The 24,582-nt window shown below is 40.5% G+C and overlaps 1 protein-coding gene and 1 non-coding gene across 3 annotated transcripts in view; one reads left to right on the forward strand and one right to left on the reverse strand.

The window, feature by feature from the left end:
- Armh4 (armadillo like helical domain containing 4) overlaps positions 1–24,582 on the reverse strand; it is a 123,625-nt gene that overhangs the window by 32,104 nt on the left and 66,939 nt on the right. The window lies entirely within an intron of this gene.
- On the forward strand, positions 23,814–23,886 carry Trnaa-ugc (transfer RNA alanine (anticodon UGC)). The gene has a single exon. It is a non-coding gene; the product is annotated as a tRNA-Ala (tRNA).

Below are 24,582 nucleotides of genomic sequence, written 5' to 3' on the forward strand. Positions count from 1 at the left end.
ATTTCCTTGATAGTCATGATGGCTTCATAGAGTTGTATACATTAAATATGTACAGCTTTTTAATATGTCAAAAAAAAATACCTGAGTATTACAGTTAATATCCTTGTTATGGTTTGGATCCAGCAATGTCCCTGAAAAGTTCGTATTTGAAAGCATGATCCCCATTACAGAAAGGTTCAGAGGTGGGGCTTTTAGGAAATAATGAGAGCTGTAACTTCATCAGTGGATTAATCCATTTGATGGATTAATAATTTGAATGGAATACTGAATGGTGACTGGAGACAGGTCAGACAGAGCTAGTGGAAGTAGTTAACTGGAGGTGCGCCCTAGGGGATTATATCTTGTCCCTGGCTCCTTGTGTGCTCTCTCTTCTTTCTCTCTTTTCCTCTCTCCTTCCCAGCTTCCATGAGCTTTTCTCCACCATGCTCTTCTGCCATAATGTTCTGCCTCACTTCAGGCACAGATTAATGCAGTTGGCTGGCCATGGACAACCTCTGAAACCATGAGCCCCAAACACACTTTTTCTCTTCCAAGTTTTCCTCATCAGGCATTTTGGTCACCATGATTAAAAAAAAAAAAAAAAAATTAACAAAATACTCAAGGGAAGAACTTCTTCCGCCATCTGAAAGCTTCCTTGAGTTCTTGACCCTGAGGGGAAAGCCTGGCAGACCACTAAGGAGAATAGGTGAATAATAACCCATTTTAATTCCTTAAACAAGCTTTTCACATGCTCCCTGGGAGTAACTGTTCAATACTGGGGAGTAGAGACAATCTCAATTTCCTTATTTCTCAGTCACTTCAAACATACTTCCACTTTGCCAGGTTCTTGAGAGGCTACCCTCCTGTTTCTTACATTTACTTAGTTTCCCTTGTGTTGTAACATTTATTCTCTTGAGTGATCTGCCATTTCTCCTGTGAACTTATATGTTCAATGGAGGTGGGTATTTTGTTCAGAGATCTTGTACACCGAATCGCACAAGAGTCACTACAAATGATCGGTTACTAATTTGCTTGTGCTGAGGACACCAGGAGTTTCACCATCTGGAACAGGGTCACATGCTCATTTCTTTTTTTTTTTTTAATGTTTGTTTTTTTTTTTTTTTTTGCGGTACTGGGGATCGAACTCAGGGCCTTGTGCTTGCGAGGCGAGCACTCTACCAGCTGAGCTATCTCCCCAGCCCCACATGCTCATTTCTAAGCAAGGAAATCTTGCATGATGAAGGCAAGTCTGAGTCTTCAGTGTCTGTTTTCACTCCCACTCAGAGTCCCAGGAAGAGAGGTGCTCGTTTGATATTTCTCTGGCTTTGTGTGTGTTGGGGTTACTTTACTGGACCCCCTTTCACTGAGGAGCAGCTTTTCCAGAATGCCTTCTATATGTTAGGGTTTCCGTTTCTGACCCCTACCCTCCACCAGCCCAAGGCCATGTCTCAACCCCATGTTGGTGTTAAACTCCACCCTCATCCCAGTATCTGTATTTGGTCCGTTGTCCCCTCTTCCCAGACACCATACATCAGCTCAAGAGGCTGCTGTGTGGGCTTCATGTTGCCTCATCTGGCAATAACAGATTTTCTTTCAAGGTCATTTGTGTACTTGAAAATTTTGTTATAATTTTCCAGCATTTCTCCTTGTATGTAGCAGGAGATGGAAATCCATGCTCAGTCCAGTGCCCTGCTGGGATTATAAAATCAAGTTAAACTTCTAATCAGCTATATTTTTATTCACTGAGATAAAATTCATGTGATAAGAAACTGACCATTTAAAGTGTACAGTCAATGACATTAAGCACATTCAAGTTATGCAACCATCACCTCTAACTAGTTCCAAAATATTTTTATCAAACCAAAAGGAAACCCCATACCCACTAGCAATCACTCTCCACTCTCACCTTTCCCCAGTCCCTGGAAACCACTAACTTGCTTCCTGTCTCTCTGGATTTATCTATTCTGAAAAATCATATAAATAGAATTATATAATATGTGACCTTTTATGTCTGACTTCCTTCACTTAGCATAATATTTTCATGGTTCATCCACCTCATCGCATTTAAACAAATGTCCAATGCGCACATAAAAACACGCCGAACATCATCTATTATTAGAGAAATGCAAATCAAAACCAAAGTGACATACCACTTCACAGCCACTAGGAAGGTCATTTTAAAAAAGAACAGAAAACTACAGGTGTTGGTGAGGATATAGAGAAACTAGAACCCTCATATGTTGCTGGTGGAAATGTAAATTAATACAGCCACTGTGGAATACAATTTGGCAGTTCCTCAAAAGTTAAACATAAAACTATCATAAACCAGGCTGGGGAGATAGCTCAGTCGGTAGAGTGCTTGCCTTGCAAGCACAAGACCCTGGGTTCAATCCCCAGCACTGCAAAAAAAAAAAAAAAAAAAACAAAAAAAAAAAAAAAAAACAAAAAAAAAACTATCATAAACCAGCAATTCTACTCCTAGGTTATGTTCCCAAAAGAACTGAACATGTCCTCAAACAAATACTTGCACCAAATATTCACAGCAGCATTATTCAAGTAGCCAAGAGGAAGAAACAACCCAAATTTCCATCCATTGATGAAGAGATAAAGACACAGACACACAGTAGAACATTATCCAGCCATAAAAAGGAATGAGCCACGGGGTGTGGTGGCACATGCCTGTAATCCCAGTGGCTCAGGAGGCTGAGGCAGGAGGTCACAAGTTCAAAGTCAGCCTCAGCAACAGTGAGGCAACTCAGTGAGACCCTGTCTCTAAATAAAATACAAAACAGGGATGGGGATGTGGCTCAGTGGTGAGTGCCTCTGTTCAATCCCCTGTACCCCCACCCCTCAAAAAAAGGAATGAGCCACCAATATGTGCTACAACCTAGATGAACCTTGAAAATATTATCTTAAGTGAAGGACAGAGTGCTAAGTGATAAAAGATGGGACAAAGAATTACATGGGCCCTCCTTGAAGCTAGGCAGGTGCCATTGGGTGGGAAAGAGTGGACTCATATTTCATCTGCACATACTCAACCTCAGTCTCCACCTCATACCCACCTGCTGTGCTCCCTGAATGGCTAATCCTACTACCAAACGTTACAGATAAGTCAGCCTGATAGATGGATAGGAAATAGAAGTGCTCTGATAAAGTGCTGCTTTCTATGGAGCAATTGTAAAAAATACAAAGTCAACTGCTAGTAAAAATAAAAAAAAGAGGAACGAGAAGCAAAGTTATACATACATTTCTCTTTTTTGTTTCCCACTTCTTTTCTCATGGTAAAATACACGAAACATAAAATTTACCAGCGTAACAGTTTTAAAACATACAGCTCAGTGGAATTAATATATTCATAATGTTGTTAACCATCTCCACCATCCATCTCCAGAACTCATTCCCATTTTGTAATAGAAACTCCTTATTCACTATAGTAACTCTCCATTCTACCTCCTCCCAACCCTGGGAAATCTCCATTCTGTTCTCTGCACTATAATTTTGATTACTCCAAGTCCTTCATATTAGTGGAATCATACAATATTTCTCTTTTCATGACTGCCTTATTTCACTTAGCATAATATCTTCAAGATTCATCCAGGGACTGGGGTTGTGACCCAGTGACAGAGTGCTTGCCTAGCACATGTGAGGCACTTGGTTCGATTCTCAGCACCACAAATAAATAAATAAAAATAAAGGTCCAAATTAAAAAAAAAAAGATTCACCCATGTTGTAGCATTTGTCAGTATTTCCTCCTCTTTCTAAAGTTGAATAATATGTATATTATTGTATATATATATATATATATAGTATGTACATATTATAAACATATGTACAAATAATATGTACATATGTAGTATGTACATGCTCCATTTTGCTTATTCATTCATCTATCAGTGGACACTTGGGTTGCTGCCATATTTTAACTATATTGTGAATAATGCCACCAGAAAGCTCTGGCATCAAATATCTCTTCATGACCTGGCTTTCAAATCTTTAGGGTATATACCCAGAAATGAAACCAGGTTTAGTATTTGATATGTTTCCATTCAATTAGAAGAAAAATTCAACAATGTAACCAACACTTACTGAGCATCTAATAGGTTATCAGGTACTGTGCTAGAAAATATCTATAAAGCCTTAAATATTTATGAATTAAAATGAAAACTGCAGTTATGTTTGAAAGGAAGGAAGAGAAATTGAATTGCATTTTTTTGCAGCAGGCATAATTAAATCCCAAAACTCTAAGCATCGATTAGACACTACAAATAAAATCTGATTATCCCAGAGACCTATTTTCATACAAACACTTTTATGAATTGCCCAACTGTGCGTGGCCCTGAGGTAGCCGCCAACCAAAAGAGATTTGTCTTTTCCCAGTAACAAACAAACCTTGAACCTATTTATAAGTTTGTTGGATGAAGCAGCCAGCGATCTTTCATTTAACTGGCAATATAACCACCTACATTATTAATGATAAGCTCATTTTCTTCTTAATGTAGAAGGCTAAAGGCCATTAGCACTGTGTCATGTTACAAATGTACACTAAGAGAACTGACCAAAAACAGCCACTTCCTCCATGGTCCAGCATTATAGAGAAATATTTTTCTAAGATTCATATGAGATTTTATGTTTATACAGGAGTATTTGAGATAGACTTCAACCAATCATAGATACTAGGAATAGTTCAACTCCAAGAAAGAGGTTTCTAAAAGCTTAATGCACAAGAAATTATGAGCAATTCAACTGGTTCCCTCACCCAAATTAAATCTCACTTTCTTGTTTTTTCATTCTTTTAATAAATATTTACTAAGCGTTCAGCAAAACAAAACAAAAGTTTAACGCAAATTGTGATAGATTAATAAACTGAAATGCAGGGCTCAGTCATTAACAGAGAGGAAAAAAAAAATCTCCAACAGAAATCAGACAAGAATAGCAAAGAGCCCCTGCTATTGTTTTCCTCTGCCTCAAGTTTCCTAACCAGGCTGCCATCATTTTTCACCTAAGTACCACGTGAGTGTCCCTTGTTTCTTTCCCAGCAATATGTTTAAAGGCAATCCAATCACATCACTTTCTGCTTAAAATCCCTTCAAAACTTCCCATTGACCTTAAGGAAAGGTCTGAACTTCTTCCCTTGATTTACAAGTCCCTGCCTGCTTGCAGTTCTTAAAATGAGCTGTCTCACCTCCAAACCTTCACACTTATTCTATCTTCTGTTACCCACCCCCAGTTCTCCCAACTCACTCCTACTTCTCCCCCACCACCTCCTGGATCCATCACCATGTCTGCGCAGCACCCAAGTTTCCCTTGGACGGTACCAGGCAGTGACTGAGCATGGCAGGGTACTGTGTAAGCCCATTCCTTCAGCTGAAGAACTCACCATCAACCTGGACAAAACATTCTCAGAACTGAACTATCATCTGAGACTTCCAATTCTGAGAGAAATGAGCGAATTGTCAGAAGCAAAATGGACTCGATTATGTCAACCCTAACCAAAAAAATAAAAAATAAAAAAAACACAGGAGGATAAGTCCAGGAGGTTTGAAGGAAGGGTCTTGCACATAACTGCCTGTTATCACAACAAACTGCCAGAGTTGCAGGCTTACACAAAGGTCACCACAATTCATGCAAGACACAAGGACACAAGGACACCTGCCCAGAAACTATCTGTTCAACCCTGGACTAAGGTCACTCTTGTTATTTGTGGCCAAAGATTATTGTTTCAGAATAGCTGATGTAATCCTCCTTATTTTTGTCCTGCTTCCCAGAGAAACTGATCTAATACAATCCCTTTTAATTAAAGCAGGGGGAGTTTATTTACCCAAGTTTATTCAGACCTGATTATTCTGAAGATATACAGACATACGGCATTTAGGTTACCGGCATTCACCACCTGATTTCAGGAAAGGGCTTTGCAGTGTATGCTGTGGTGGTGGTGGTGGCTTGTTGTTTGGGGTTATCTGTCTGTTTTTGAGATGGAGTCCTCAGTACATTTGCCCAGACCAGTCTCAGATTCATAACTGTTCCTCCCACCTCAGCCTTCCGAGTAGCTGGAACTATCATGTGTGCACCACCATGGCTTTTTAGAGAGTCAAAAGAAAGAAAGAAATAAAAGAAAGAAAGCAAGAAAAACTTCCCCATTAACTCTTTGTTAACTAAAGGAAGGTCCAAAAATGGTTAAGGCCAAAGATAAGGCTCCCTAAACAGACAACAATGGTTCATGGAACTAAAAGAAGAGACTGAGACCTCAGTCAGCACAAAAACCCATTTCAACAACATGAGCTGAAGATGCACAAAGTCACCCCATCAGTTTACCCTACTTCTCAATCCTCAGAGCCCCTTGGACTCAGTGCCACTATGGCTTATGAAGCAAACAGATGTGACATGTGCAATAGACCAGGTGTAGCAGCACTGCAGAGAGGACGCCACGGGAATGGGGACTGGGACAAGCACGATTTAGGTGGGGAGAGGGACAGAGACTGCAGCACAGAGCTCTCCACTCCTTCCACAAGGGATTTCAGGTATAATAACAACATTTTCAACATTTTCACAGTAATGTTACAATCAAAATAGGGAACAAGAACAGCAATAACAGAAGCGTAAATAAGTACAGAAGAATCTTGTAAGAAATAAGCACATGCAATAAGTCCAAAGTCCACCAGAGTCAGTAGGGCTGATGGGGAGAAATGTGCTCTTGTACCCCAAGTGGAAACTTAGAGCACGTTTTCCCACCTGGACGTCATCTGGAGCATTGCTTAGGCTCCACAGGGCCCTTTGTAGAGATTCTACTTAGGGTACATTGCGAGCGAAACCAGATGCTACCGGCTGCCCCAGAAACCTCACCATGATATGTAACATGGTATCTAAGGGGTAATATCCTCTGTGTTTCAGATTGGTTTTTGGGAAAAAAATACATTCAGAAATGTAAATCATTCTGATTTTTTTTCTTAAGTAAAAAAAAAAAAAAAATGTTAGTGTGGGTTGAATTGTGTCCCCCCAAAAGATATGTTGATGTCCTAACCTCCAGCACCTCAGAATGTGACTCAATTGGAATTAGGGTGGTTGCAGGTAAATTAAAATGAAGTCAGCCTGGGGTATTTGATCCAATATGAATGATATCCATATAAAAACAGAAAGACACAGAGAACACCATGTGGAACACAAACACACAGAAGACAGACTTGTGTCGAGGAAGTTAGAGATAGGTGCAAGCCATCTACAAGTCAAGGAGCACCAAGGACTGCCAGAAATAGCCAGAAGTTAGGGGAAAGGTATGGAATACATGCTCCCTCCAGGTCCCAAGAAGGAATCAACTCTGCTAATTCCTTGATTTTTACTTTTGGGCACCAGAACTGTGAAGGAATAAATTTCTGATCTTAAGCCACCTAGGGCTGGGAATGTGGCTCGGTAGTAAAGCACTTGCCTAGCCACCTATTTCATGATACTTGGTTATGGAAACCCAAGGAAGGTAATACAATAAGCACAGGGTCCCTTACCACAGATTCCCTTCCCAGACTTCCTGTCTCTCTTAACACCAGGTGCCCGGTTTATAACTTGCATGGCAATGTGTCAGGTTTCACAGGGCTTGATTCCATGCTAGAGATGGATGGACACTTCCACGACCACACCCCTGATAGCAGAAATCAATCTGCTGATACACTGTAATGACCTGAGCCACCTCATTGTTCCCGTAGAACAATGTGTATGCTGAGATGGTCTCATCCAATTCTGGTCTCATGTATTACATTTAAATTACACTTTTCTTCCAAGAACACTTATGAAAATTGTCTCATTAATTCTCTCTCCTCCTTTGTGTAGTAAGAAACGGACAAGTACCATTAGCTCAATTTTGAAGATGAAGACATGAATCCTAAGATACCAGGACAACGAAGAACATCAAGAGTTTATCTCCAAAGAGGCCCAAACCTGTAGTTTAGCAAGATCACTTTAGCAACTCAGCAAAAACAGATTTATAGGCCTAGCTCAGTAGCTCCAGGATAGAACGCAAGGGGCTACATTTTTAACAAATTCCCCCAAGGAATTTTTTTATAACCTGAATAGCACATTCACAAACTGGCATCTGAGAACCACAGGGTGGTTTAGGCTTTCTCAAGTTTGAGAAACACACAGACAGACCCTTTTTACAAGCTACAAAGTCTTACAGCCATCCAGTACTAACAAATTATTTTTATTATAATGTTACTTAACTAAATACAATCCTAAGCCTAGATTTTTTTAAACCATTAATCCTGATAGCTCCTTTATATGACAATAAAACAACTGCATAAATTAAGCAGAAATCAGATAAAATTCAAATTTATTTCAGGGCTCCTGCACTGATGGCTCAGAGCTGGTCTCTGACCATGTGGAGGCTTAGATCACAGATGCTAGAAAAGACCCCACTCCTCTCTCCAAGAATGACAGCTAGGCCTGCCTCTATGCTGCCTCCATGGCATGGCCTTCTCTGCATAGGAATGCCATCATTAACACAAAGCAAATGCAAGTTTGCTCATCCCAAGGCATGCTCAGATATAAAGAGCCAGTCAAATGATCTAAAATAAGCTTATCCTGATGTGTTCACATTTTCATCCAAATGTGAGCCCAAGATCTAAAATTTCTCACAGTAAACTTGTGTATCCCCCTTTGATAAACATTGATCTCATCCATCTGCCTTATTTCAGGCAGTCAGAATTCAGAGTCAAAATTCAGTGGGTTTTAATTTCTTATAATAGTTAACACATATAATGCTTTCTCTAGTTCTGTATAGTAGACTGTTCTAAACTCTTCACCTGGATGAACCTCTTTACCCTTCCTATCAACCACATACGGTAGGTCCAACCATTGTTTCCATCACACAGATCACAGCAAAGGGGAAAGAGAGATTAAGCAACCTACCCAAGATGACAGAGCTTGTAAAGAGCAGATATGGCCCTTGAACCCAGGAAGACTGACTCGAGAGCCTGTGCGCTTCACTCCTGACTATGTATACTTTCCACGGGGAGGCATATGAATTAAGATTAATGGTAGTGTCGGACTTGGCTCTACTCCCAGCAAGTAGGAATCTAAGGCAAAGGATCCAGGCTGGTATAAGCTGCAGTAGATAGGACCTTGGGTGAACAGTGGGAGGTGGCACTATGTACAGATAGGGGGAAAGAGCCTTGGGGACTCACCAAGGACCCAAGTGAAAAAGCTAGGGGATGCACCTAAACAGGCATCCATCCAGAAAAGCTAGACAAAATGAAGAATCTGGGTAGATGTTCAGAGAAGAAAGCAAGGACTCCAGATGTGTGAGAGCAGGTCTGAAGGAGAGTGAGGCAGAACTGAAAAATATTCTCCAGGCAGAAGAGGAAAATTCCTGCAGCTTCAGTCTGACAAGGAGGAAGCTGTTAAAGTTACCAGTTTAGCTCCAGGAGAGTCCTGCAAAAAGGAACTCCAATCAGCTGACTGTGAACTTACACATGTTGCCAAGAGGACCCCTCCCAAGAGTGGTAAAGATGACAGTTGGATCTCTGCAGAGTCAACAGTCACGAAAGCTCATAACAGAAAAAAAAAAAAAAAAAAAACAAGGCTCCCTTCTCAAAGACAATTGCCACTTTCATCTTGTCATTTGCCGGGCATATAGATGAACTTTGCTAACTTACACTTACTTCTTCCATTCTAAAAATATGAAGGCTTCATGCTGCATGAAGTTGATCCAGACTCAATCACAGATGAAGCAGGAAGATTAAGTGGCTGTGTTGCTTTGATGCATGGCATGGTTTTCAAAAAACCCTATTTGGACATAATTATCAAGAGGCTGCCTAAAAGGAAAACTGGGTTTGTGTGGTGATAAGAGACATTCCTGTAATACTGACCAATATAGCTTCTTTGCCCTTCAAATCACTGGATGCTCCCCTCAGCCAGCACTTTATGCCTGTCTGCTTCTGAAGAGAGCTTGGCACTTCTTCTAATAGAAGTCAATTTTTTTTTAAGGAAACAACAATAAAATAACAACATCAAGGAAGAAGATAGAAAAACATTCAAATGTAGCTTGAAAATGCTTTGTACCCATAACTAAGCCTTTGATTTCATAAATAAGAAAATCAACCCACTGGACTTTTTGATCAAAATAGCATTAAGCCTCACTGATGAGAGGGAAAGAAACTCAAGCAAAATCAAAGAAAAGCTGTGCTACAGAGAATAGATGATCTTTCACTGCTGCAAGATATGCTTGCTTCTGAATTATGAAAAATGTCATAATCGTAGATACTGAGTTTGCCATTGTTTTATAAAAAGCCTCTCTCCTCCTATCAGCAGTAGTTTTATAGATGCTAGTTTGGGCACCAAAAGTAGCATATATTTTAGGTTACAAAGTAGAAGCAAAGAGGCAGACCCAGAAGAATTCGATATTTTGAAACTTGATCAGTCTAGATTAGGTTCTCTGGGGTGATTCAAATTAATCATTGGGTAAACTTCCTCTGTGACCAAGCACTTGCTGGAAAATGGATACAGAGGTGATGAAGACCCAGTTCCTGCCTTCAAGGTGAAGACCTGGTGAGAATTAATAAAAGACAAGTGGTGAAGCACCTATGATGACAAAGGTGGCTGTCACAAAAAAATGAATGAAGACATTAATTAAGAAGGACTTTTACTGCCACTGAAACTTGGGCAGAGATATTAATGACCTAGAGACATGAGGGTGCCAGAGAGTAAGGTCTCCTTTCTCACATTATAGGCACATCCAACGAGGCTCAGAAAAAGAGAAACTCTTCTTTAATAAGTCTCAACTGTGGAATCCTGATCCCGAATGCTATTTTGTTCCTCCTATGATTCAACATTCCTACAGCCCACAGCACAAATGATCTATCCAGAAGCATTTCTAGTAAAACAAACAAATAAAAAATAAAGACCTTGTCTCCATCTAGGTTCTCAAATAGAGAATCGAAACAATGGAGTCAAACCTGGATTTCCAGGAATTTGTCCACTGTGCACAACTCAGGTCCACAACATGATTTGGATATGAGGTGTTCCCCCAAAGTTCACAGGCTAACGCAGGAATGTTCAAAGGTGAAATGACTGGCCTCTGAGAGCTGTAACCTAATCATTTGACTGGACTGGCGGGTAGTAACTGTATCTGCCCCTTCCCCACTTCTTCCTGGCTGTCATGAGCTAAGCAGCTTTGCTCCACCGTGCCCTTCTGCCACAATGTTCTGCCTCACCATGCTTTCAAATTTTGTGTTAAAAACATGTAACACTTACTATCTTAACCATTTTTAAATGTACCATTCAATAATATTAAGCATTTTTATATTATTGTGCAGCAATAGATCTCAGGAACTTTTTTTATCTTGTTATTCAATATCATTAAGCACATCCCCAGCTCCCTCTACCCTTAATCCCTGGCCAACACCTGTCCTTGTCTGCAGGGAGTAGAGTGTCCTCCACATCCTAATGATATCAGTCTTATGTGACATTATGTCACAAATAGGAATGAAATAGAAATGAAAGATAAGGTAGACAATTTTTTAAATAAAAGATTCCTAACCTATTGTTCTGTTTGTACTTTAAAGTCAGGCATCATCTCTTTCAGGAATGCAAGTGTCTGATTGGATACCCAAATGAGATCCAAAAATCTATATGGGGAAGGGGGTTATTGAATATGTATTTATTCCTATGTTCCTGCCAGTGAGCATAAGTAATGTAATATCTGTGACAATTTTGTAGGTAAAAATATGGTTTAAAGAGAAGTATTGAAGGATGATGAAACTGACCAAGTCAATTTCTAGGGCAAGTTGATGATTTCAGAAGATATCAAATTCTTCAAACAGCATCTCCTCAGTAAACAAATTCACACACTCTCAGCAACTTCAGGATGCCTGGGATGAGCCAGGCCAGAAAGTCTGATAGATGCCACCAACCATTGACCTAAGAGCCACTTAGAAAGGGGATGCCTTCATTCTAATGTCCACACATCATAGCACACCACTGGCCAAGCCAAGACTCCTGAATGTTCCACTCATACAACTTCCAGCCCAGCTCAGACTGCAACAGTGATAGTTCTGCCAAAGAAAACAAGTAACTGGCTGGGCGTGGTGGCACACGTCTGTAACCCAGCAGCTCGGGAGACTGAGGTAGTAGGATCAAAAGTTCAAAGCCAGCCTCAGCAAAAGCAAGGTGCTAAACAACTCAGTGAGACCCTGTCTCTAAATAAAGTAAAAAATAAGGCTGGGAATATGGTTCAATGGTCAAGTGCCCCTGAGTTCAATCCCAGGTTCCCCACCCCAAAAAAAGAAAAGAAAGCAAGTAACTGTATCTGATACAGCTACAAAATAAGCAATATGCTCATGCACAGAAACCTCACAGAATAGAGACCACTCTTCAGCCTGTCTATAACTTTTGATAAAATGGGTCATCATTTATTACACCAAACCATCCTTGTCCTTTTCAGTCCAGGGAATGAAATCTTTATTTAACTTCTATTTCTTCAAGCTCAAAAGGTCTTTATGAACTCCCTCCCTTGGCTGCAGGTCCCTCGAGGCTCCATTCTGGGTCTCCAAACTTCACTGTACTTCAAAGGTACAAGGTGATAGTGGCCTAATGCTTCCCCTATTTGAGTTTCATATAACACTCTTTAAAAGACATTCTAGGCTTGCTTATCTAGTCAACAGCTCAAAATTAAACACTCGAAAGAAAGAGAGATAATTTTAGCATATTCTACCTGGATGTTGGGAACAATTTTAATCTCTCTATTCTGTTCCAGGCCACCGCCAAAGTCCTGATAAATTACCCAAAGGTCCTCAGCTCCCTGAACCTCCCCTACTCCCTGCCCTAATTGCCCTGACCTTACTCCAAACCCACCCTCCTTACCCAGATCAATCCAGGATTTGCAACCCCTCCCTGGCCCAGCATCCAAGGCTCTCCTTCATCTGGAACCACCTGAACTTTTCCACCTTCCTGGGACACAAACCCGAAGCTCTAGTGAGACCAGGGACTGTGCCCACTGCGCTCCCATGCCTGCTCCTCTTATTCTCATTTCTACCACTCCTTTGCTCATTATTGTACCACCTGATGTGTACTGCACGCTTACTGGGTACCAGTTCTGTGCTAGCATTTCACACTCCTTTTGTGCAGTCTTGCCATCAACTTGCTTACAACTATCTTGCTGCCACTGTTTTACAATGGAGGAAGCTGAGACAGTTGGGACACTTCTGCAAATACTTGATTTGAACTGTCTCTTAACTTCAGAGCACTTTATCAAAGCATTTTCAGGTCTGTTGGTTTGTCTGCCTCCCAGGTATATTCCCTCAGCCAACCCCTCCCGCCATCTTAAAGCACTCCTTTCCATTGGCTCCTGTGGCACCAGGCTTCCCCTCAGCCTTCTTTGGGGATCTGGCTTATTCTACTTCACCTCGGAATTATTAAAGTTCTTCAGGGTCCAGCTCCAGCTCTTATCCTTCTCCCTCTAAACCTCCCCAGGTATTATCCTCTATTCCACAGCATTGGTTGCCATTCCATGCTAATGACCACAAAAGAAACAGCTCCAGTCTTGCCTCTCCCCTAAGCTCCAGACATGTCTCTCCTTCAGGGTCTCTCAGCTACCTCAAACTCAACATGCCTTTAGTTGAATTCAGGATCCCGCCCTCTCCCCACTCTCACTTTCCCCAACTCAAGTTCTAGCCTGTCCTTCCCCATCCCAGAAGCACCACCAACAACCCCAGGCTGCATCAGCCAGGAACCTCACAGTCACCTCTGAAACTTCCCTTCTCTCCCTTCCAGATCCAATCAGCCACCCAGACTTTTTGATTCTACTTTCTAAATTCCTCTAGAATTCATCTACTTTTCTCCCTGTCCCAGTAAATGCCATCTTTCCTGTTTGTCCAGTCTACTGGGACAAGCTCCTCTCCCCTGGCTTCCCTGCATCTGTTCCTCCTTCACTCAATTTCTACTATCTATATACCATTCTTTACAAAACAGCCTTGCAGCCAAAATGATGCCTTGAAAATTCAAATAGCACATTAGAACATGTGCTTTTTGGTCTGGGGATGTGACCCGGCGGTAGAGCACTTGCCTAGCACAACACTGTCCTCAGTACCATAAGAAAAAAAAAAAAAAAAAGAATGTATGCTATCTTATTCTATCGTATCCTATTCCACATGCTATTCCACGCACCAATCCCGTTGCTATTCTCATGGCATTCCACTGCTCATGATGGGAAATTCCAAATCCATAACTTGCACAGCCAAGTATTGCAGATTGGGGTCCCTATTGGATTCACCATCTCCATGTCACTTCCTGTAGGCTCCAAGTATCATGGCCTTCTTTGAAGTCCTGAAATACTTCTTCCTTCCCCCAGTCTTTACAAATCTACTCCTTTTGTCTGAAATCGTCCCTCCTCAGCCCTGGTTGCCTCTTCCCTACACATCTCAGTTTACAAACACACTCCCCAGGGAAGCCATCTCTGACCATCGCCAGGTCAGGATCCCTGCTATGAGATCTCTGGTCACCTACTCTTCTCCTTTCTGTACTTATCAGAACTACAATTTAAAGACTGGTGACTGCTTCACTAATGAAAGTTCCCTTCCCTCCCACCGAAATGTAGCATCCCAGTCACTATGTCTGGGTGCATGCTGTGTGCTCTCTAGCCCTGTGTGATTCTTGTCCAAGTTTCTGTATCTGTAACTTTTGTTAATGAAGAATATTTGCATGTGCCGTGAATTACATCAATCACACCTCCATCCTGTTGTGACAGCCACGCATGTGTCTTTATTTCATGATTTTTTTTTTTTTTTTTCCAGTACTGGGGATCGAACTCAGGGCCTTGTGATTGCAAGGCAAGCACTCTACCAGCTGAGCTACCTCCCCAGCCCATGATTTTTATTTTTTATACTACATAATGTTTATACATTTGTTATTATATGCTGAATTTTAAGCTCTAGAGAGCCAAAAAGATTTTGCTTTTTCAAGAAGAATTAGGATGTTGAGAAACCAAGTCATAGTGCAGTCACTATCTTTCAAAAACCTACGCAGATACAGAAGAGCAAAAAAAAACTTGCACAGCATGTCAGGGAGCCAGAAATCAAACCCTGATATGTTGAACTCTCAACTCCTGGTCGGATAAGTGCCTTCAAGTGACAAGGAAGCAAGTCTGCAGCTCCGTCCTGATGCAGAGGATGGAACCAGGCAAGTTTGCTGTATAATGGTCACCCACCCCTCCATTTCACTTCTCTGTGGTGATTGGTAGCACATAGATGGTATGGCATTATCAAAGCCACATTCCAGTCCTCTCAGTTCCTATGCTGGCACGCTGAAGGAGAAATGCTTTGAAACCATATTGAAATACACAGTGAAGAGCTAGCCACCCGCAAGTTTATACCTATATGACTTCCTGACTATATAACACCCAAGGACATTCTTTTTCCTAAAGCAATTGTACGGAAATGTGACTTGCCAGTAAAACCACTAATGCCTGCAGTCTTCCGCAGAATGTGTACGTGATGGTTTGAGCACAAAACACTGCACTGAAAACTTAGATACAAACTAGAATTGTTCATGCTGTATTACTTAAATCCTTTAATTTCATTAGGGTTTGGTCCAAGGCAACTGAATATGTTCATTATTTCTACTTGTTCTGGGCCAGACCTGGAGTCACGCTTTCCCTTGGACCAGGACAAGAAAGGCATAGAACATACTGCCACTGCTCAGAAGAGAAAGTGACATAAGCCTCCAGGAGTTCACTCTAAGTGGTTGCAGGGCTGCCATGAGTCCCAAGGACTGTGCAAGCCATGTACTAATGCGTTCATAGTCTTCACTGGAAACAGCAAAATAAAGCACTGAGAAAAAATATTTCTAATTCAGTCCTCTATGGAGCCACGTTTCCTCTTCTGCATTAGTTCTGATAGAGAAAGCAACAAAATGTGTCCCAGGCCAGACAGAGGTATGTATCCTCTACCTCTGCTTGGATCAAGACAGATCTTTCAATCATTCATTTACCAAATAGTTTTAAAGATTTATGAAGTACACAAAAGTGTGTTAAATTCATAGGAGAAGGTGAAATAAAATAAACGGGGCTCTTTTCTGGGTTTCTGAATCTTATCATCTTAAAAGGATCATATATGCAAATAACTTTAATATGAAGCAACATAATTACCTCATATTTTAATTAACTGGTAGCAGAGCATCTTTAAAGGGCCATGCTAATGAGAAACATTCTTTATACTGTTGCTCCAAACTTGGTCCATGGATCAACAGCATCAGGGCATCATCTGGAAACTTGTTAAAATGCAAAATCTCAGTCACCACCCATCACCTTCTGACTTAGAATCTGCATTTTAATCAGATCCCACATGATTCAAATGCTCAATAAAGTTTAGAGAAGCACTGCTTTACCTTATGTGATACTCAATCACTGCCCACCAGTAACAAACTTGATACAAGCCAACTTCAAAAAGAGGGACTCAGATTTTTATAGAATAAATGCTTAATATGCTGTTTTTAAAGTGAGTCTCTGAGGGATTTGTTTTAGGATTTAATGTGCAAAATACGATTCAAAAGCTCAGCAAACTACATGGCCCTGCATTTTAATATCCTGTAAGTACTCAGACCCTTGCCTGAAATGCGAAAGGATTTTAAAATACAGTTCTATTCATAGAGGTGAGAATATTTTCGTTTAAAGCTTAATATGTATTAAGTTGACCTTGCAGAAGCCACTGGAGGAGATGGAAACTTTTGTTCAGAATTTAACTTGATGATAAAAAAAAAAAAAAACTTGTAGAGTGAATGTCACCAGAGGGAACTAAGATGGGATTCCTCCCAACTTAAGAGCTGCTGAGTCATAGAATAATGAAATGTGAGCACAGAAAAGACCTTAGAGGTTATTTTCTCAGTTCTGCTTCATTTTCAAGAAAATCATTCCACAGTACTTCATATCTAAGGTATCTTTTGCCAATGAGCTCCAAATAATTCACATTATCAATCAACCAAGCAATATTGTTTGGGCTTCTGATAGCTACAAAATGTTGTGATATACTTGTTTCTTTACAAAGCTCATAGTTTAATGAAATGAAATAAAAGTTCACAGAAAATAAAGCAGTATTAGTTATGTCCCAAGAGAAACTTTAGGAGGAGAAAGAAAACCTCGAGATGAGGTGGCCAGGGAAGATTTGGAGATTAGCTGTCTCACATCTATCTTCATTCTAAGGAAAAGAAGGTCAGTGCTTTCACCATCATCATGATGCAAGTCTCTGGCTGAACTAGAATCAGAAACCAGGCCCATGTGTGATGCTTTTTACCATGCCACAGAGCCCCCTGTTAGTGCCAGCTTTCTAGAGTTAGTCTCAAAGCAAAGTCTGCCAGTTGTCCACAGAAACCCATTCTCCCCTTCTTCTACAGTAGAACCAGGTTCTGGTCACATGTTGCCCACCTGCACTAGTTCGCTTTGCATTTGTAGTTTGGTGTGCAAACCAAGTTGTCATCCAGTAAAACTGAAGTAATTTGTTACTTCAGGGCCACGCCTTAAGAGAATGGGTATGCCTCCTTCACTCTCTTTCCCCTTCCAACAATCTGCACCCCAGACTTCAACAATGCCCCATTGAATAGCAGAACAACATAAGAGAACCCTGGATCCCTGAATGTTCAATGGAGTAGAGCCACCTACCAACCTGGAATGCTTACTTTAGACATGTACCTGAAAAAGAAACAAACTCTCTTCAAGGGTCTCAAACCAATAGTGTATATGATGGATATAAGTAAAGTGGAGTTAAATGAAATTGTCTGAGAGACATAAGAAGATTGATGCTTTCCTACTTTATAAGAAGTATCACTCTGCACTAACTCCTTGATGAACCTCAGTGCCTTGTATATATGAGTAGAAATAGACATTTTATTGGGCACTTAGGTGCCAGACAATTTGTTAAGCAACTTAAATACACATTATTTATTTAATTCTCACAACAATTCTATGAACTATTATCTTTAATTTGCAGATGAGAAAAAATGAGGCTTAAAAGGATAATTTAATTAAGTCATATAATTAGTTCGTGTTGAGTAGAATTCAAACCTTGGTCTGATGGTGCTAGTGCAAGTGCTTTTATAAAATTCATATTCCTGTGTGTGTGTGTATGCGTGTGTGTGTGTGCACGCGCGCATGTTTGTGGTGAATAGGGATCAAGTGAATGAAGCAAGTGTGGTGGTCAGATATGATGACCAACACCTGGCCAAAGACAAAGGACTGGGACTCTGACAGGTTACGTAACAACTCTGAAGAAGCTATTTAGCTTCTCAGGGCCTCTGTGTCTTCCAGAGTAAAATATGTTACCTGAACGAAAAGATTTTAAAAGACACAGCTCTAACAGTCTGCAGCGAAGGTACAAAGACCCAGCTGTACTCACTCCCTGCCTCCTTTTCAACCACTCTTTTACCCTCAAATCAGCCAAGGGGAAGACCTTGTTAGGGAAATAAGGGTTTCTCTGCACTGAAGGAAGAGCATAGTACAGAAGTTCAAACACAACATAAAACAACCATCATACATCCCCAAATTCAAAAGCATTGAGTTCCAGAGTGACAGGCTAATTACCATTTTTCCTGTTCAAATCTAGTTCTTTATTTTGCTTCAATAAAATAAGTCAGAATGAAAAGGTAGGAAAGTCAGCTCCTTTCCACTATCATTCTTCATTGCAGGCTTGCTAATATTAAAGCAGTCAAATTTTAAAAGTATACCAGTGCTACATCATAGGCCACAGTAAGGAAAGAGAGGAGTTAGGAAGTGTCTTAGGGACACATGAAAGAGGAGGCTGATTCCTATAGCAGAAATCTTTCAATGTTGAGTAATGATGAACCAAGATAGAAAGAGTGGATAGTTGAACACATGACCTGTCTTAGAGATAAAAAAAGTTCATGGGGTGCAAGGGATCATCAGAAGAGCCTCATTAACACAGGTCAGGACCAAGTGTCTCCAGAAACAGCAGAACGCTGGGTAAAATATTTAAATAGCCTTGCTGGTGTTTTGTATCTTTCAAGGTATATAAACCTGAGGTCCCACTCTCACTGGATGTGCCAAATGCCAGATGCCAGGTCACTTTGCCAAACACTTTTCCCAACCCTGGACAGTGGTATCACTGTAGAAAGGGGGCAAAATTTCAGAAGAACCCAGAAGGGGATGCTAAATCTCATCACAGAATGAGCTCTAATTTTCAAGTTAACATTTATGGCCAGACTTTTACATTAAGTATGTGTTCCAGTGGTCTAGGGAACGTAGATTCAAAATGCCTATTCGGCTGCTGCCTGCGGATACGGTTCCAAATGGACTATTGGAAATAGCTCAAGTAATGCTTTACACTAATCATCTCAAAAGAACCCTATAAATCCCAATTTGCACCACATTACTCACCAAAAATACGCCACTGAAAACCCTCTGAAGCAATAACTCTCTGCATAGGGCATTTATGGGGAATTAATGACCAGCTGGAGTCCCTGGACTTTGACCAGAGCCAGCAATTATTAATGCATAGGAAAAATTTTTATACTCTGGTTCATTTTTCCAAAGGTAGCATCCTTTGATGTGTGCAGAATATAAAACTCTAGAGGCTGCACTACATGTGAGCTCCCTGGTATTTTCGAACAGACTGGTGGACTCTCTTGTGACGATAGCTCCAGATTTCAAGCAATTGAAAAGCTAGAAGATCTTTCAGGGGTAGGTTTACAGAGGTAAGCCATATTGTCAACAAAGAAAACAAAGTCAGACTCAGACAAAATGAAACATAAAACCACCCCCAAATCTGTAAAAAAAGGGAAAATGCGTTCAACGTCTTCATATTAAATTCCCTGGAGTCTAGTCGATTTTTATCGATATTGAATTTGGTTTTGAATCTTATTTAGATGACCACAATTTAATCTTAACTTGCGTTTTTCCCCAGCTATAGTTTATTCTCTCTCTCATTCCCCTGCCTATGTGGAAAAAAGTAATTTATCTCTAGACTCTCCTAAACTGGGTAGTAAAAGCAGCATTAATGACTCAGCTTTGCTGTTGTTTCCTCATAACTCTTTGTCACAAGTGGAGAACAGCTTGCTCTTCACTTTGTACCCCACTGCACCAACACACCTCTTTAACTCCATGGACCTTGTGGAAGGCAATCTGGTCCTAATTCTAATACATTGACGACCATCAGCAAAAGTTGTTTAAGATCCAGTACAGGTATAAAGATTTTGAAAATCTCTTTACCTCCTAATAACTAGTGGTTTTCCAAAACTAGTTTGAGCACTGGACATTGAAGCATCTGTGAGTCCTAGATCCAGATATTGCTGATAAACTAGGCATCAATGACATGAACCTTGAAGATTATCACTCCAGAACTGTGCTCACTGAATCTCTGCTGAGATACGTAAAACTAAGACAACCACAAGGAATAGTTCTAAGTCAATATTATTTACAAAATACCTCTAACTGGAAAAGGCCACTACTCTTCAGAGACAATCAAAACCAGAGGAAAAAGTATCCCTGAGGTTCTTGGGTTGGCACAGGGCCTTACACACAGTATGTACAGCAACTGCATATACGAAAGACGTTTTCAGAGTTCCCAAAATGCCTCCATGTGTTTCTCTAATGTTCAAAACAATAATGAACTTAGTTTCTGTTGGGGGTACCCTCCTGTCACTCCCCTCTCTGGGTCTTCCCAGCAAGGACCACTGATGCGGCCTTGGTCTACCTTAGTTCTCAAGTTAATGGTGACAGAGGTAGCCTGCAGTAACAGACTGTGCCTGAGTCCCTGGTTCAGTTCAGTGAGGCCTTGAATTAAATCACATCCCAGATTCCATGTTGGGCTATCACCCCATGAGGCTCCTTCCTAATTGGCCTAGCCAGGGCATGCTTAAGAAAGAGTCTACCTCACCATTCTAATCCTTGAACCCAAGGCCTGTGATGGTTCACTCCTAAGGAGCCAGATCCTCCTCAATTGCCCCCTCTAGGACCAGAGGCCTTCCTTGAACCTCAGTTCATTGGTCAGGTCTTGAAATTCTACCTTATTTATGCCAGTTCCTCCTCCAGGGTATGACTGTGGTACCCCATCCACCAGAATCCAAATCCCATACCTAAAACTGAGGTCACGGGTTCTAGAGGGAGGATTTTTAAAGCTAAAGATGGGAAAGATGATTTACATGCTCTCTTACAATAACATTTTATTAACTATGAGTAGGCAGGACTTGGTCCTTTCCAAATAAGCAGAAAATTTGATTATCTGGATCCCAAGAAAGGCCTGCCAGGCCAGGCACATCATTTTTCGCATTCTGCTTTGATTTAATGAGGTGGAGCAGGACACAGGCTCATGGCTTTTGCCAGGAACATTCTGGTACTGTCATCCATCACAACTTCTCTAGTTCACATCTGCCCTGATCAATAAGAAGGCAAAATCAATGCCCATGTCAAGCTGCGCCGTTAACTCTCAATCACACACACGGACAGAGGCAAGCAGTTGCACAAACACTAACACTAACAAAACAGAAACTTTCCACCTGGCTGTTTTTTTTTTTTTTTTTAATATATTTTTCTTATATTTTTTATATTTTAAAAATTAGTTTGTAATCTCTTCACTTATATCAAATGGAAGTAAGAGTGCAAAGAACTAGCTTGGAAATATCAAGATGGGCAAAAAAAGAAACCAACCCAGAAGTGAATGGTTGATGTAGATAATGCATACATTCTTTTAACCAAGAATTAGCCATGCTTAATATGAACAATAGCCAACTATTGGCATTAAAATTTTGCCTTAAATAACTCTACCACAAGATTATCATATAAAAAATTGCCACTTAGACAATATTTATGCATTCATTAACTTTCCCCAAAATATTTGTTTAATTATCACCCAACCCCTCCTACCCAGTTCAGCATATTATCCTAACCATGCAAATTTAGCCAAACTCTAAATAGAAACACCTAGAAAGAATGAGCATACAGTAGTTGTTAAAGCATCTCTAATGCGTGATTCACCCCTGGTTCTCACTATCTTTGTTCTTTAAATTCTCAGTCACTGCATTCACTACAGGCTTGGAAGCAGAGAATGACTTTCAGTTGAAGGAGAAGACAAACATTATCAAGGACCAAGGATGCTTTTAAAACACATACACACAACTATTTATACAAACGGATGCTGTTCTATTTCAATAAGCAAGTCTATGACTATTCCCATAATATTGACAGTACTCAAAACGCTTTGAAAAACTCCTTTCCCACAATTACCACCAGAGAGCATAAAACTTTCTTTGAAATGTATTCATTAGAATTCATAAAAATGCATAAGACTTTATCAAATTCTTTTTTTAGTGCCTGCCATATATGTGATATTTTTCTGGATGTCATTAATTTTTTGAAAGATTCAAAAGTAATTCTGAGCAAAATCAGACAAATGATACTGTTGATCAAGCAGGGTAATGATATTTGGGATAAAAATAGTGTTTCACAAAACATACATTTAACCAGAACACAATCCATTCATTATGCATCAAAGACAGCCTCCATGGTTTCAGAATTTCTTCAGATTAAGTCTGGCTAACACCAGACACTGTAGAATGAATTCCTAGTAAACAATACCATTGATTTAAGAAAATGTACCTGCATGTGTTGCACCTTTGTGAGATTGCAGCCTTTCTATTCCCTAGAACCTCAAGTCTCCAGGAAGCACCTCAAATCATCCAAGTAGTTAGCCCACCAGGTATCACCATTTATTGCCTTCCTCAGAGACCATCATTATTTTTCCAGTTTCCTTTGAAAAACTGTGACTCTTTATGGTTTCTATACATCACTATAAACAATATACAGCACAGTCTCTTCTGAGCTCCTCTTGCCCACATTCTCCTATTTCTTTACTTAATTTACTCTTTTTTAGAAGGTTCTTTTTAATTTACACATTATAGTTACACCTACTTATGGGGCACAATGTGATGTTCCAATACATGACTATGTTGCATAATGATCAGGATAATTAGGATCCATCACCTCAAATATTTATCATTTCTTTGTGGTGAGAGCATTCAAAAATCCTCTCTTACAGCTATTTTGAAATAAACAATAATTTATTGTTAATTGTAGTGATCTTACTGTGGTACAGAACATCCTAACATGTTTTTTGATGGAGGATACAAATGCCAGCTCTGTGGACAGATAGGAGTGACTGGATGATCCCTGTAGGGAGCAATATGGTTCCATGTTATCCACACTCCCTTAAATCATGCCATCCAATAATCGCCTCCTCCTGAGTGTGAACAGAAACTGTGACTTGCCTCTAACCAACAGAGTACAGCAGAGATGATGGAAGATCACTTCCATGACTACGGTGCCTTAGACTGCAATGTCTGCCTTGCCAGAAGACTTGCTCTGGTTGATGAAGCAAGCAGCTACGCTGTGAGCTGCCTTATGATAGGACCCGTGTGGCAAGGAACTGAGGGCAGCCTCCAGGCAACAGGAACCTGACAGCCTCCATCCCACAGCCTGGCAAGAAGCTGATTCTGCCAACACCTGTGTGAGGCTGGAGGCACAGCCTCTCCAGTCAAGTCCTGGGATGAGCCTCGAGATGAGCCTCAGGATAAACCTCGAGGCCCGAGATCCTGAAGCAGAGGACGTAGCTAAATGATGCCCTTAACATGACTTCATTTCCGGAGGCTGTTCTTACCATATTTTTAGTCTGCTTGTTCACTTACTTCCCATAAAATGATCACCAATTATTAGGAACTCTCAGGACAATTTTACCACTCTGTACATTTAGTGGTCGGTCCTGGAAACAGCACTTCTGTGTGTATGAACAGGTCATGTCACAGTCATGCCGGCGCATCCTCCACATTCACATGCCAGTTTAGAAAGCCAATCCAGGGCTGGGGATATAGCTCAGTTGGTAGAGTGCTTGCCTTGCAAGCACAAGGCCCTGGGTTCAATTCCCAGCACCCCCCAAAAAAAAAAAAAAAAGCCAATCCAATTCTAAATAATCAACCAAGAGAGTGAGCAGAGAACCCAAAAGGGGTAAGTCCACAAAGACAGAATGTGACCTAGAGGCCGCCGAGTCGGGACAAGGAAGAAAGGGGAGTGACTGCCTACTGAGTTTTCCTCTGTGAGGTTGCAAACACCTTAGAACTAGAGAGAATGGTCATAACAAAACATCATGAATCTATAAAATGCCACTAAGTGTACATTTTCAGTTGCCTTTTTGTCATGTGAATTTTATCTCAATAAAAAAGATTAATGTAAAAGAACAAGAGTAAACAGGGGAAAATAGGCACTGTGAAGACATGAAAGCTCTGCTGAGTTCAGAGCACTATTTTTAAACTCTAAGGGAACCATAAAGGAAGTTGAGTCTGGCCACATTTCCACAAGGAAAATCAAAGACAACTACATACTACTACATACTGCTACATACTACTTCCAAGATCCATGTTTCAGGGAAGTCGCTGGTTATACAATTTATCATCAATATGAAATTTACATTATGTTACATTATAATGACATTAAAATCATACATTGCAGGCTGGGTTTGTGGCTCAGTGGTAGAGCACTTACCTAGCACACGTGAGGCACTGGGTTCCATCCTCAGCACCACATAAAAATAAATAAATAAAATAAAGGTATTGTGTCCATCTACAACTAAAAAA

The sequence above is a fragment of the Sciurus carolinensis genome, chromosome 2 (assembly GCF_902686445.1).
Source record: "Sciurus carolinensis chromosome 2, mSciCar1.2, whole genome shotgun sequence".
Lineage (NCBI taxonomy): Eukaryota > Metazoa > Chordata > Mammalia > Rodentia > Sciuridae > Sciurus > Sciurus carolinensis.